Below are 16,282 nucleotides of genomic sequence, written 5' to 3' on the forward strand. Positions count from 1 at the left end.
TTCTCCAAATGTGGCCCCCAGACCAGCAACATCATCTCCTGGGAATTTCTTAGAGACACACATTCTCAGGCCCTACACTTATGGAATCCGAAGCACTAAGGGCCCAACAATCTGTGTCTAACAAGCCCACCAGGTGATTCTAACACACACTACAGTCAGAACCACTGCCAAAGGCATAAAGTAAAATTCTATCCTTTTCCTGACTCCTTGGAACGAGTCTGAAAATCCACAGGACGCAAGCAGTTTGTGGCTGAACAGTGGGGAAAATTCCCACTGCTTAGCCAGTGTTAGGAGAATTTTCTGGTAATATTTGTCACCTGGTTCTTCCATCTGGTCTAGTTATTTATTGATATGGAACAGTCAGCAACTATTTCCAACTTGTTGACTTTCAACATCAGTTCCAAATTACATTTTGTTTTGCCATGTTCCATTTACTCCAAAACTTTCCATGGTGAAGGAGTAAAAGGCCAGGTTTTTCTCCCTTTTTCTTTCCTCACAATTGCATTAAAGAAAATCTGTGTTCGGTCAAAATGTCCTTTACCCTGCCCAGCATAGACGCCGACCCTTCCTGGCCAACCATGCCTTGTCTTCTGGACAATCTGTCCAGCTGGGAGACTGAAATTCCCCCTTAACACGAAAACATCAGAAAAACAAGAAAATGCAAATCTTTCTTTCTTTAAAGTCAGTGTGTATGCGTGTTGTGTGTGTGTGTGTGTGTGTGTGTGTGTGTGTGTGTTTTTAGATCCTAAGAACATAGACAGGTACATGGTTAGATTATGACATGTGATTGTAAGCAATTTTTATTATTACCATTATTTCATTTGCTGCAGGTCGAAGTCATGACTGACCTAAATTGAGTATATATAGCTTCAACCTTTTCTCTGCTCATGCTTCTGCATATATTCCATACTGCTTTAATTCACTCGATGGCATCTTGCTATTTTATCTAATGTGTATGTGTATTTCTCCATGATTCTATTATAAGTTCCTGGAGGGCAACAACCACACCTCCTACTTCTCATGAAGTAGAAAACTGTTGTACAGAGATTCAAAAGATATTCGCTGTATGTATTTAATAGAGTGTCCCCTCTGCCCCTTGTCCCAGGAACAAGCTGCTAAAATTCTACTTTGGTGGTTTACCCCTTGAAACCAAATCGTCTCTGATTTTAGGAAAAACGCAAAGCAATAAACAAAACACCCCTGGCTTAACGTAACCCTAAAGAAGTAACTTAAAGATAAAGCTCTATCCATTCCCAAGATCAGGTGTGAGGTACATGGGGTGTCACGATGCACCAGGGGCCTGGTTACACCAGGACATGGTGACGAGCTTCCAATCAGCCACATAGCTTTGCTTCCAAACACTGACAGCAGCCCAACAGGCAGCAGACTCTACAACAAATGACTGCAAACATGTCACCGCAAGGAAGTTTTTCAAATGTTACAAATAGGCTGAAGGTTGTCGCAGAAAGAGGAAAGGAAGGGACAATGTAGTCAGCACTGTATAAATGAAAGAAATATACTGGCCTTGTTCCATAAATGGTAACTGAAATACTATTTGGACCAGTCACTTATCAGGGGACAATAAAACAACCTGCCACTGTACCCCAGAGAGGAGAAAAATAAGGACAAAAGACAAGAAAGCTCCATTCATTCCAAAGAAAAAGCAGAGTGACAAAGAAACCATAGCAGGGTTGACTATTGATCTGAGATCTCTCGCTAGTCTGGCGGAAGCATGCCCGAGTCAGTTCACCGAGGTTTGGCTGCAATAGCTCCTTGACTCCATCGCAAGTGCTCTGCCCCACATCCTCTGTCTGAGGAAAGTCCACTCAGCCTTCAAGATTTACCTCCAGTGTCACTTCCTCTCTGAAGTCTCTTGCAAAATGCTGCCCGGTAAAATCAGTCACCTCCCTGCCTCCCTGCTCCCACTGCTCTCCCGGGGTAGCGCCGTGGTTCTGAGTCCCCCCCTCCCCCCCGCCCCAGTCGGTGATGCCAGAAGGGTGCAGAGCACTGCTCAATCCCCTCCGTTTCACCCACAGGACCTAACAGAAGGCCTGGCACCTCGCAAGGCAGTGCTCTAAAAATCTACTGAGTTGTGCGAAGGAATAATAAACAGTACTTCAGTTCCCTGCGGTGGGAACTTTATTTGATGTGTCTTGCAGGTATGATATGTACCAGACGACCCAGGACAGGACACTATGCTGGTACTTCCCATACCACAGTCTTCAATCCCTCGCATCAATCCTATGAGGAAAGCAGTGCTCAGGGGGATAAGGAAACCAGGACACCGAGATCCCAACCAAGTCTTATTTTGCACCCCTGTTCTATTGCATGGTACATGTGTCCTGGATCAGTGCCATAACCTCTAAGTGAGCCTTGAAGTCCTCCTCTACGAAACTGGGATGATTATATTTTAGTGCTTTGGCCTACTTTCTACAAGGGCATCGGGAAAACAAATGAAATCCCACTACGTATTGAAGAAGGGAGAACAGTAAAGAAGATAACCTAAAATGGAAAAAATGTGCACTGAGCATATTTTTTTACTAAATGTTTCAGAAACGGCACCTAATGTGCCTCTCCTGAAGGGACAGCTCCCAAAAGAAGCTACACCTTAGACGTAGAGCTGCCTCTAAGAAGACACAGCTTTCAAATGGGCAGATTTTGACGCCAATTTTTTAAACACTGTATCACTCTTGTAAAAGTCTGCCCCAGCCCCCACACCGAGGAAAATGCAGAGAATTCTTGGTCACTGCATCTACAATGTCATGCTCATGACCATTCCCTAAATGTTTCCCATCTAACTAGACCCCAGATCACACCACACAGGTAACCGCATGAAAAATGACAGCTGTTAACAGGCACTGTTGTGAAAATCGAAACACCATAGGAAGTGGGAATATGTTAGGTAGAAAAGCTGCCGTGAGCCTGTACCGGATGATACCAGTGGTCACATGACAACACTTCAGCATGCATGATGCCAGAGGAACTCCAGAAAACAAATAATTACTGAGTTGCTAAGATGAGCCACGAACCATTTCATGTTTTAGGCAAGGGACGTGTATTTTAGCAGAATCACCACATTGTGCCAAATGGACTTGGAGGCAGAGGTATATAAGACACGACTGAATGGGTAAAGAACGGCTCTCAGGCTACTGCAACCGTCTAGGCACAGGAGGATGGTGCTCAGAGAATATAAAAGACGGACATCTTCCCAGTCGTGTTATGAGACTGGTATAATCTTGATACCAAGTTTGGAAAAACTTAGTATGAGGATATAAAATCACAGTTAATTTCACTTATTAACATAATGCAAAAATGCTTTAAAAATTAGCAAAACTCCAGGAGTGCCTGGCTGGCTCAGTTGGTGGAACATATGACTCTTGTTCTTGGGGCTGTGAGTTCGAGCCCCCATGCTAGGGGTGGAGATTACTGAAAACAATAATAATAATAATAATAATAATAATACAAAAAAATTAGTAAGACCCCAACACAGTATAAAAAGTAAGAGTTTATCCCAGGAAAGTTAACAAAAATTTAATTTTTTTTTTTCAACGGTTTTTTTTTATTTATTTTTGGGACAGAGAGAGACAGAGCATGAACGGGGGAGGGGCAGAGAGAGAGGGAGACACAGAATCGGAAACAGGCTCCAGGCTCCGAGCCATCAGCCCAGAGCCTGACGCGGGGCTCGAACTCACAGACCGCGAGATCGTGACCTGGCTGAAGTCGGACGCTTAACCGACTGCGCCACCCAGGCGCCCCAACAAAAATTTAATTTTAAAAACCTTATTAATTTGGGTTGGGGCGCCTGGGTGGCTCAGTCGGTTAAGCGGCCGACTTCGGCTCAGGTCATGATCTCGCAGTCTGTGAGTTCGAGCCCCGCGTCGGGCTCTGGGCTGACAGCTCAGAGCCTGGAGCCTGTTTCAGATTCTGTGTCTCCCTCTCTCTCTGCCCCTCCCCTGTTCATGCTCTCTCTGTCTCAAAAATAAATAAACGTTAAAAAAAAAATTAAAAAAAAAAAAAAAAAACCTTATTAATTTGGGTTTATAACATATATAGAAGTAAAAGAATAGTAATAGCAATATGCGGTATAAATAATAAATAAATATATATATATCATGTTGTATAATATTGTTTGAATTAAGAGTGTTAAAGTTGCAGAGTGTAAACCCTAGAGCAACCCATGGAGGAAACAAAACAAAGTGTGATAGTAATAATCTAAGGGAAGAGATCAAATGGAATACTGAAAAATACTCAATTTTAATGGAAAACAGAAAAAGAATAAAAAAGAAAAAAATACACATTGGAAAAATAGAAAACAATAGCATGACAGTAGACTTATGCTCAAACATATTAATAACTCTACTAAATATAAATGAATTAAAGATTCCCGTTAAAGGAGGAAATTATCAGTCTGGATAAAGAAGCAAGATCAAACACTAGTATGTTTCCAGGAGACCCACTTGAAACCTAAAGACATAGGTTAAAATTAATGAAAAAAGATACATCATGCTAACACTAGTCATAAAAAAAACCGAAGTAACTATATTCCTGCCAGACAGACCTCAGGAAAAAAAAAAGTATTATAAGTAAAGAGGAATAGTTCATAATAATAAAGTGGGTACATAAACAATCCTAAATGTATATGCTTCTGATGGAGGATGAAAATACTTGAAGTATCAAAGTACTTAAACAATGAAGCACTGAAATATATAATTTGATAGAACTGAGAAGAGAAACAGACAAAGCCAACATACTCGTTAGAGATTCCAACAAACTTCTCTCAATAACTGATAGGTCAAGTAGACATTAAATCAGTAAGGATAATGATTTTGAACACTATCAACCAGAGTCACTTAATCAACATTTATAGAACACTATACCCAATAATTGCAAAATTTACATTCTTCTCATGTGCACATAGAACTATAGATAAACTATAGGTTGGTCCATAAAGTAAGACTCAAAAATTTCAAAGAAGATTAAATCATACCAGGAATGTTTTTGAAACACAACAAAATTAAATTAGAAAGCAGTAACATAAAGATATCTGGGAAATACTCAAACACTTGGAAAGTAAGCAATCTATGTCCAAGTAACTCACAGAGCAAGAATAAATTACAAGGAAAATTAGAAATTTGAATGATAATGAAGACTTAATAAATTTGCGGGCCTGACTGAAGTCATGCTTAGAGGGAAATTTATAGTTTTAGAATAGAAGATTTAAAACCATTGATGTAAGTGTCAACCTTATGAAGGTAAAAAAGAAGGGCAAATAAAACCCAAAGTAACTAGAAATAAGGAATAATAAAGCTAGGAATGGAAATCAATGAGATATAAAATGGAGAAACAGTAGAGAAAATTAATAAAAGCAAAAAATTGGTTTTTTTTTATTTTTTTAATGTTTATTTATTATTGAGACACAGAGAGAGACAGAGCATGAGCAGGGGAGGGGCAGAGAGAGAGGGAGACACAAAATCTGAAGCAGGCTTCAGGCTCTGAGCTGTCAGCATAGAGCCCGACGCAGGGCTCGAACTCACCAACTGCGAGATCATGACCTGAGCCGAAGTCAGACGCTTAACCAACTGAGCCACCCGGGCGCCCCCCAAAAATTGGTTTTTTATAAGATCAGTAAAACTGTTAAAACTCTAGACTGATAGAGCATAAATTAAAGCAAACACAAGTTACCAGGTATGCCATCAAGAAAAAAAAAGAGTAGACACATTACTATAGATCCTAGAGATATTAAAAGAATAATAAGGATATATTATGAACATCTTTTTATGCCAACAAATTCAACAGTTTAGATGAAATAGAAAAGTTCCTCAAAGGTGCAAATTATCAAAATTATATATACACATATATCTATTAAAGAAAGTGAATTTATAATTTAAAGCATTCTTTCAAGAACTCCAAAGTCAAGTGACTTTACTCTTAAATATTATCAAACATTTAAGGAAGAAAAAAATACCACTTTCACACATACTTTAAGAAAATTTCAGGAGAAAAGAATGCATCTCAAATAATTTTATGAGGGCAGCATAACACTGATCTAACACTCATTATTAATGTAGTCAAATAGTAAGCAAACCACATCCAGCAATTTGTAAAAAGTATAATATTTCATGATCAACTATGGTTTAGGCAGGAAAAAAGTGTTATTTAAACATTTGAAAATCATCAGTGTAATTAACCACATTAACATAATAAAGGAAGAAAACAGATGAAATGGACTTCATCAAAATTAGAAACTTTAACTCATCAAAAGACACATTATGAAAATGAGCAGGAGAAAATTCCTGATGCAGTCAGCGGGTGCCTCTGTGTGCAAGGGAAGATGGCTGAGCAGGTGCCCAAGTCAGTGCTGTTCCTGTGTCTGGGTAACATCTGTCAATCACTCATCACAAGAGCAGTTTTGAGAAAACTTGTAACTGATCAAAACATTTAAAATAATTGGAGGGTAGACAGCGCAACAACATCCACGCATGAAACAGAAAACCCTCCCGATTATCAAGGGCAGAATTGCATGAAGGAGCATGGTACTCCCACGAATCACATTGTCCAGGTGGGTTACCAAGAAGACTTTGCCACATTAGATTATACACTATGTACGGATGAAAGCAATCTGAGAGATTTGACTAGAAAAAGTAAACAAACTAAAACCTGCAAAGCTAAAATTGAACCACTTGGGAGCTATTATCCAAGAAAGCAACTTATTATTGGAAATCCCTATTATGGGAGTGACTCCGGCTTCAGGATATCTCCCAGCAGCGTGGAAGGTGCTGCAGGGCCTGCTTAGAGGAGGTTCAAAGACACTGCATCCATTCCTGGCTGCAGCCAGCGGGGCTAGTCCCCACAGCCTTGGCATCTCTCAGTCAATGTGTCAAAGTGCGGTAACATTCCATAGCTCGAGGCCACCGCTGTTTCTTTGGTTGACTTGCTCCTTCTTAACTTAAAAAATAATTATAGACGAAAATCAATTGTTGTGTTTGGCAGAAGAATGAATGAAGAGTTTTGATTCACGTGGTTTATGGGGTAAAGTGTCCTTAGGTTAGTTAAACCTACCACTTTCCTCCAGTTACAAAAATTATGGAACAAACAAAATAGAGCAGGATGAAATAAGCATTACTTTCAGACCCAGATCAAAATCCGAGCCCACTGAGGCTTGTAAGTCATCTGCCCTACCTCTTCCCTAAGTGTGGACGGCTTGATGAGGATGAAAACCCCCTGTTCTCCCACACTGCCTCCTTATACCAGAGCCCTTCACCATCCACAGGAGCGCACAACCTAGATGAAAAGTGTTAATTTACACACGCTCATCATACACACTTGTGTACTTAAAAGAAAAGAAGGGCGCCTGGGTGGCTCAGTCAGTTAAACGTCAGACTTCGGCTGAGGTCACAATCTCGTGTTTAGGGAGTTCGGGCCCCATGTCAGGCTCTGTGCTAACAGCTCAGAGCCTGGGGCCTGCTTCAGATTCTATGTCTCCCTCTCCGTCTCTACCCCTCCCCCGCTCACACTCTGTTTCTCTCTCTCTCAAAAATAAACATTAAAAAATTTTTTAAAGAAAACAGAAAAATATTTGTGGAATTAATCTTAAGCACCTTTAATACTTCCTAGGTTTTGTTTATTTAGTTTATTTTATAAGGAAGTAGGCTTATTTGCTCCCATTTGAACCACTTTGTCCCTGGAAATTTAATCTGATCCAGAAAGACACTTATACGCTGGTTTATCTCACGGTCAGTGTGCAAAACGTGTCATTTTCTTATGTGCATGTGTAACCCAAATGTCAAAAATAAATTAGCTTAGGAGGGAAGAAAGTAATTACAAAGTTAGAAAAAGCTCTTTTATGTTGGAATACTTAAATATTGACATGTTAATGAGCATTCATCAGTGCTTAATTTACAGGCAAATATAGGTCATTTCTGTGCACTGTGAGATAATTAATCTAAAACTCACATAGATACATGTCAGAAAAGATTGTTTTCAAAATAAACCGGAGAAATTATGAAAATACAGATTTTTTTTAAAAAAAGCAATGAACAAGAAAGCTCTCCAAATAGGAGAAAATATCCGTAGTAAATATACCTGGCAAAAGACTTGATTGCAAAATACTTAATAGGTCCTCTACAACTTAATAGCTGCAAGAGAACCCAACAACAAACTGGCCAAAATATTTGAACAGGAACTTCACAAAGAAAAATATGTGAATGGATGGGGCACCTGGGTGGCTCAGTCGGTTACGCATTTGACTTCAGCCGAGATCATGATCTTCACGGTCTGTGGGTTTGAGCCCCACGTCAGGCTCTGTGCTGTCGGCTCAGAGCCTGGAGCCTGCTCAGGATTCTGTGTCTCCCTCTCTCTCTCTGCCCCTCACCTGCTCATGCTCTTTGTCTTTCTCTCAAAAATGAATAAACATTAAAAAAAGTTTAAAAAAAAAAATATGTGAATGGTTAATACACACATGAAAAAAATCCTTAACCATTAGTTACCAGTACATAGCCACTAAAATGGCTAAAACAAACAGGACAGACAACATTTAATGTTGATAATGATATAGGACACTCTACAACAGTGTTCGAAGAGATATAAAATGGTAAAATTTTGGAAGTTTCTCGTAAAGTTGAATGCATGCTTACACTACAACCCAGTAATTACACTTTCAGTAATAACCCAAAGTAAAATGAAAACACAGAAAGACTTATGACAAGAATATTCATAGAAGCTTAAGTCATATTAGTCAAAAACTAGAAATAACCCAATGTCCATTAGCAGGAAAGGGAATAAACAAATTGTAGTGCATTTATATAATGAAATACTACTTAGTAATAAAAATGAAATAAACTACTGACACCACAACACCACGGATGAATGTCAACCACATGCTGAATAAAAGGTGACAGACAGAAAAGAATGTATACAGTATCATTCCATTTTTCTAGAGTTTCTAGAATAGGCAATATTCACCTAAAGTGACAGAAATGAGACTGATATTTGTCTGACCAGAGACTGGGAGGCGTTAACTACAAAGGATACTTTGGGTGGGGGAGACTCTATAGCTTTACAGGGTGTAAATTATATGGATATATGTATTTCTCAAAACTCATCAAACCGCACACTTCAGATTTGTGCATTTCACTGCGTGTAGATTATATATAAAGCAAAATTACACATAATATATATTTATAATTATATATACATATTATATAATATATATGTTAATAATTTGCTTATATAAAGCAAAATTTTAATTATGGCTTTAATTCACCATTTCAATATGTTAAATGAAATACATATATAAAGGAATTAAAGAAAATAGCCTTAATCATTTTTTTTAAATTTTTTTTAATGTTTATTTTTGAGACAGAGAGAGACAGAGCATGAACGGGGGAGGGTCAGAGAGAGGGAGACACAGAATCTGAAACAGGCTCCAGGCTCCGAGCTGTCAGCACAGAGCCTGATGCGGGGCTCGAACTCACGGACCGCGAGATCATGACCTGAGCCGAAGTCGGCTTCCCAAGCGACTGAGCCACCCAGGCGCCCCCTTAATCATTTTTTTAATGTTTATTTATTTTTTGAGAGACAGAGAGACAGACAGACAGAGCATGAGTGGGGAAAAGACAGAGAGAAAGGGAGACACAGAATTCAAAGCAGGCTCCAGGCTCTGAGCTGTCAGCACAGAGTCTGACGCAGGGCTTGAACTCACAAACTGGGAGATCATGACCTGAGTCAGACGCTCAACCGACTGAGCCACCCAGGCACCTCAACAGCCTTAATCTAATAGCGTCTCTATCATAATTACAAACATCATACGTAATAGTCTAACCTTAGAATTCTAGCTTCTAATATCAGATAAAACACAAGGACATTAGGTATCACTGCATCTATACAAAATAAGACAAGTGAGGGAATCAGTGAAAAGAATAAAGAATGGAAAGAAAAGAACAAAATGCTATTACCTACAAAGGATATGATTCCTCCATAGAAAATCAAAGAGAATCTATAAAAAACCAAAACAATTCCAGCAAAGTTGCTGGAAACAAGATCATATGAAACACAGTGTAAAACAACAAAAACTGATGAGAGAGGGTTTTTTTTGTTTTTTAATTAAAAAAAAAAATTTTAAGTAGGCTCCACACCCAATGTGGGGCTTGAACTCATGACCTGAAAGAGTCGCACGCTCTACTAACTGAGTCAGCCAAATACCCCTGGTTTTGTTTTGTTTCGTTTTAGTTAGCATTTCTGATAGAAAAAAAAAATCTGAACTGTACATAGGATAAATTTAATAACAACAACCAAACTGTATAAATAAGGAACACTATAATTGTCGTCGTGAAATGTTCATGAATGGGAAGGTCAATAATATACATCTGGCCCTCCTCTCAAACACTTAATATACAAGTTCAATGCAATCCAATTAAAATCTGACAAGTTGATCCTAAAGGGCCATGAATAACAATGACAACTTTGAACACAAAGGACGATTAGTCCTATATGGGCAGAGATGGAGGGGGCCGAGAGGTGGAGGGAGTTATGTCCTACCACATACCAAAACGTACAATAAATCATAAAGCCATAGCAATTAAACAGTGTGGTTAGTGAAGGGAAGGACAAACAGATCGAATAGTATAATGACTTATAAGTAGACGCAGGCACACACAGGCGGCACACACATCAATGGAGATCATGATGCCACTGAGTATTCAAACGTAAAAAGGCAAGATTAGGTCCCTACTTCATGCCAAACACAACAATAAATCCCACATGTAAATAAAAAACTATATTTAAAAAAAAGTAAAGGTATAGAGCAAAACTTTACAAATCGGAAGAAAATAGGGAAGATCTGACACAAACTGGCAAGAACTTCTTAAACAAGAAATGGGATGGGGCGCCTGGGTGGCTCAGTCGGTTAACAGTCTGATTTCGGCTCAGGTCATGATCTCACGGTTCGTGAGTTTAAGCCCCTCGTCAGGCTCTGTGCTGACATCTCAGAGCCTAGAGCCTGCTTCAGACTGTGTGTCTCCCTCTCTCTCTGCCCCTTCCTTGTTCACACTGTGTCTCTCTGTCTCTCTCTCTCTCAAAAATAAATAAACATTTTTAAAAAATAAAAAAAAAAGAAATAGGAAGAACGAACGATAAAGGAAAAGTTAGAGTCACCTAATTTAAAATTTAAAACTCTGTATGACAAAGACACAGAGGGGGACAAAAACAAAACAAAACAGACCATCCACAATGTAGGATACGGGACATTAGTGTATTTGTCATTTTTCCTTCATTTAAAAAAACTGAAAAAATTAAAACAGAGGTTGATGTGAACCAAAGGCGGTAACATTTTGACACAAATGGGTGCCCGCTACACGTGTGAAATCTCTATGGACGAGACAGAGGTTCACAGTTTCCCATTCTCCCTCTGCATCCTGACTGACCCTGGAGCCTCCCTGGGGGACCCCAAGCCATGTCATGGCCTCCAGATCCGTGAGTCACAAACTACCTTTTCCATGGCAGTTGCCTCCCAAATCTGTTGCCCTGACCCCACCTCAACTTTTCTATTAATGCACTCTATTTTAAGACTGTGGAAGGACAGGTTTCCCCGAGCCAGTGGACAGGGAAAGGCAGCTGAGAGATGCCATGTGAGCGTCCCCGCCCTTCAGCTTCCAGAAGGCTTCAGAGGAGCTGTCAAACAGATGGTGGGGGCTGAATGCACCACACTTAATCCCTCTCTTTGTCACGGGAGGAAATGTGACATAGCTTCAGCTATTAAAAAAAATTAAGAATGCTGAACACAACACCCAAAGGAAAAGAATAAAAAACACATTCAGTGTGGAGAGAGAACGTGCTCGCAGGTGGAATTATCAGTAAATAGGAGATTCGTCTGAAATCACCAGAAATAGTGTCGTTTTTAAACTTTTTTTTTATTATGGTAAAGCATGTAGCATAAAATGGACCATTTTGCCCATTTCCAAGTGTACAGTTCAGTGGCATTAAGTACATTTACGATGTTGTGCAACCATCACCCCCATCTGTCCCCAAACTTTTCGTCTTCCCAAATCGAAATCCTGCCCCATTAAACACGAACTCCTTATTGCCCCCTCTCCAGCCCCTGGGAACTGCCATTCTACCTCCTGTCTGTATGAATTTGACTATTCTAGTTATGTCATAAAAGTGGAATTGTACAGAGTGTCATTTTTAAGGAGTTCCACATACTCCATGTTATTGTTTAAAAAATTAAAAAAAGCACAATTGATGTGGCTTCTTCTCTCCTTGGCTTTTGCTTTGTGAAAGTGGACTGATGTGTGCCTGATGAACGCTGTATAGACAATGCCCTATTCTGTGTACCCTTTGTACCGAATTTCATAGGGACTTTGTGGAAAAAGAACTTGCCCTTGCTATGTTGCAGCTCGCCCAAGATCAGAGCCATCAGAGGTACAGCTATCACCCCGTGTACAGAGTTAAAATGGTTTGTATTAAAGCTCTGTACCGTTAAGAGCAACCCATACAACGTAATGGTACTCCTTAAAAATTCTATGAGAGGAAATCAAATTTTTAGCAAAGCAGTCCCTAAGCAAATTCTGGAGTCTAGGAGAAACAATTTCTCATAACAACAGTTCCGAAAACCAAAAGCACTAGAATGATAAATATGGAACAAGCCACAGCTCCCTTTAGCATTAGCCAATTTCAGTCTTGTGAACACAACCTGAATTATGGACGATGTGTAATACACTCTTCTAAAAAGGTTTCAGGGAGGTAATTTTCAGAAGGCGCTCCCAGTAACATCTTCTAGTATAACCCCTATTTGCTTTACAGACTTACTAAGGGCAGTAGACGGGAAGAAAGACGGACGAAAGAGGTAAAACGACACAGAATGAAACAGGTTTGTGTGTGGTGACAGAATCTCCAGGCAGAGTACTAGAAATCCAGTGTTGTAGCTCTGTCACCTCCCCCGTGTGCTCAGCCACGCCCTTCACCTTGAAGGGCCTCCATACCCTCACCTGTAAAGCAGGGAAGGGTGCCCCTAAGATTTCAGAGACTGGTGACCTTTCTACCTAAAAGGAAAACTCATCACTCCTGCACCAACACATTGCCTACCATTCTCTAACAAGCAGGGACTTGTGACGTTTTACCACACAAACAACGATTTGCAAATGGTACCCTACATACAAAATGGTTTTGCTCTCTGGCTTTGGGTTCTCATCTGCCTCTTTCTTCCCCTCAATTTGGTATGATTCTCTGTACTTACAAATATTCCCAAGCGTTGCCCAGGTTTCCGCCCCACTCTTGATGGCAGGTACCCCACACTCCAAACAAGGATGGCTTGTCCTGCCCAGGCACCCATGCCGTCCCACCTGGCACATGAGGACACAGAGCCTGAGAAAGGCAAAACAGCCACCACGGGCAGATCCAGAACTCTGAACCCTTGCAGACAACTCAGGTGCTTTCCAGCTGGAGCCTGGAGGCCTCTACTTACTGAAGTCCACAAAATCTGCCAGCTGACAGTTCCTACTTCTGCAGGGAGAGTACTCAGGATACCAGGAACATGGCCCTGGGACTCTGAGAGCCAGGGTGAAGACGGCTCTCATGTCCAGAAATATGGGGCTGCCCGGCCTCCCCAGAGGATTCCATACCAGGATGCAAGGCTACAGGGTTGCAGCAAGCTGGTCCTGGCTGGAGTTCTGTTTTCCAAACCACAACTCATCACACAGGCAGACCAGGGAAGAAGAGAACAATCTCAAGGCCCTGGAGTGAGCCGCCCAGGGTCAGGGTGCACAGCAGCCCAGTAGAGTTGGGGGAGTCGGGAGGACACTCTTCTCCAGGCTCCCTGGGCCAAGGCAAGGCTGCCTCTGTGTGGACCGTCACGTCCCCATGAGAGAGACTTCTGGGTTTCTCTCATCTCCTTCTTCCGCTGGGGATCTGCTCTTGCTGCCACTTGCCTCACCTGTTCGAGCATCCACGCCTTCCCCATCCATTGCCACCTCCCACGTGCCTGGGAGCCGAGGACCGGCACATCTAGCCTCTGCAGATGCTTTTCTCTAGGTGCTCCTAGACCCATCCCCGTCCACTCTCAGACCTCATCCGTTGCCACAGTTCCTCTCCTTTTGGCAATATACTCTCCTATCCTGACAATATACAAAGGATGAAGACTGTAAAATCACCACCACGGGCCAATCACCCAGTTTATAAAGGGAAATTTTACCAAAACTGTTAAAGACCCTCAAATTACATTGTACACACTGCCTGCTCCAGAGGTGATGATTTTTAAGTGTTTATCGTTCCCATGCATGGATTTATCCTTTCCCTTGCTATGTATGTATCCTTAAAACATAGAATGTTGTTTTCCATGTTTTCAAATAAATAGTTGGTATTGTACTATATGCATTCTTCTGGAACTTGCTTGTCTCACCGAGATTATGTATATGAGATCTGTCCACATTGATATGCATAGCTATAGCCCACTCACTTTCACCGCTGTCTAGCATTTGGTCATGTATGTAAGTCACTTATTCATGAAAGAAATACTCCAACTAGAGAGGAAGAAGTAGTCCACCTTTACATATAACGGATCCCCAAATGAAAATGGAACAGATGACAGTTGTCAAGCCCTGATTTGTTTTCCCTACTCCTTCACGTTGATTTGATATCCATGATTAATTTAAATGCTGACGAAATTCCATTATGTTCATTTCTAGAGAGATTACTTCCACATAATCCCATGTTTTAAATAATAGCAATAGGTATTTCTATTACCACACAGAAACACCAGAGTAATGGCCAGGTCCCAACTAGCTGATCCTGTAGATTTAATGGCATAACTCCTAACAGACACATTTGAGAGAGAAGCTTGGTGAGAAGGATTACATATCCAGCTAAAGATGCACCAGGACTCAGATAGTCTACAGAACTCTTTACATGAATGGAGCAAATCCATCTGTCAATGAATGCAATAACTGAGTCTGGCACCTTATGTTCATCTTTCCATCATCAAATGGAAAAGAAACAGTGAACCCTAGATAATCTCCTCGGTGCCAGAGAGAACTTGGGTTGGCAAGTGACGAAAAGGAGGTACTAAGAAAAATGGGGAAAATGGCAGCCACGGGAGAAGCCAACACTTTGAAGAAACGGTTGGTCCATCTGTCTTCAAGAGTTGCTTCAAGAAGGAACCAGCTGTCTGAGTCTGGGGAAAGTCGAATGAGAACTTGCATTTAAAATAAAATCGTATTCGAAAGCAGACAGGTCTGTTCTGTTTTGCTTGTTTCCAAATCACGACCGAAGTCTTCATCCTGTTTTATTGGCTTCTCGGGCTGAGTGCTGGGTATTTTAGATCATTTTGCAAAATTTAGCTGAGAGGAATAAATTGCCAAAAAAAAAAAAAAAAAAAAAAAACTTGAGAAATCTATATTATTTGTATTCCATAAGACACATGTCTGGAAATAATACACGCAAACTTGGACGGACCCAACTGCCATATTTAGCGCCTGGAGAAGAAAGAGAAAGAAAAGGACATTTTGGTTGTCTTCGTGTTTGTATTCTTTTCTTGAAAACTCAGACACACCTTTCCTTTACGAAGGTTCTTTCCGTGACAACTAATGTCACCTGGAACCTTAAGCTCACAGAACCCACCCAAGGATTTTGAAGGCTAACCACAAGTCAGCTATAAAGAGGGAGTCTTGCCAGTGTTGTTTGATGAGAAAAATCACCGTGAGGGGATTGCTCATTGCGCTGAGGGAGTACTAGTCCCTTGACATTACTGTCTTGCTTCCTCTGATTTCACACAAGATCCCTACAGTTCCCGCCCCTGCTCTTTCCTCCACCTTACACACCGCCGCCTCAGACTGGGTCAGAAAGAGAAGTCCTCAGAGACTCATTCATTTGTATATCAACTTACTCAAGAAAGATCCAGAAAATGGTGAAACAGCCCACATACCAGACCAGCCACATGCAGTAGCATGAGAAGGCACTCGTTCAGGTTTTGAAAGAAGGGAGCCTAGAAAAATCCTGTCTTCAGCTGTTTCTCTTCCCCGCCAGCTTGCTCTGGACAGGCTGTATCAGGCTTGGGTATTTGGCCTCCATTTTCAGACAAACAAAAATTATACCAGGAGACTGCAGACATGTACTCTCCTTCCCTCGGTTTTGTCTCAAAAGTTCAAAGAGTTAAAAATATAAACTATGATTCAGCTTTTAAAACTTCTGTGCTCCTGTCATAATAACGGCGGGCCAGACGTGAGGGGGCAAGAGAGAAAATCCAATTAATCCTACCCCCGTGGGCAAACAACCTTATCAGACATTTTCCTTC

The 16,282-nt window shown here is 40.8% G+C and overlaps 1 protein-coding gene and 1 pseudogene across 1 annotated transcript in view; one reads left to right on the top strand and one right to left on the bottom strand.

Annotated features, from left to right (window-relative positions):
- Nucleotides 1-16,282, bottom strand: part of DISC1 (DISC1 scaffold protein) — a 358,119-nt gene that overhangs the window by 127,594 nt on the left and 214,243 nt on the right. The window lies entirely within an intron of this gene.
- LOC122202636 lies at nt 6,329-6,891 on the top strand (annotated as a pseudogene).

This window comes from Panthera leo, chromosome D2 (genome assembly GCF_018350215.1).
Source record: "Panthera leo isolate Ple1 chromosome D2, P.leo_Ple1_pat1.1, whole genome shotgun sequence".
Classification (NCBI taxonomy): domain Eukaryota; kingdom Metazoa; phylum Chordata; class Mammalia; order Carnivora; family Felidae; genus Panthera; species Panthera leo.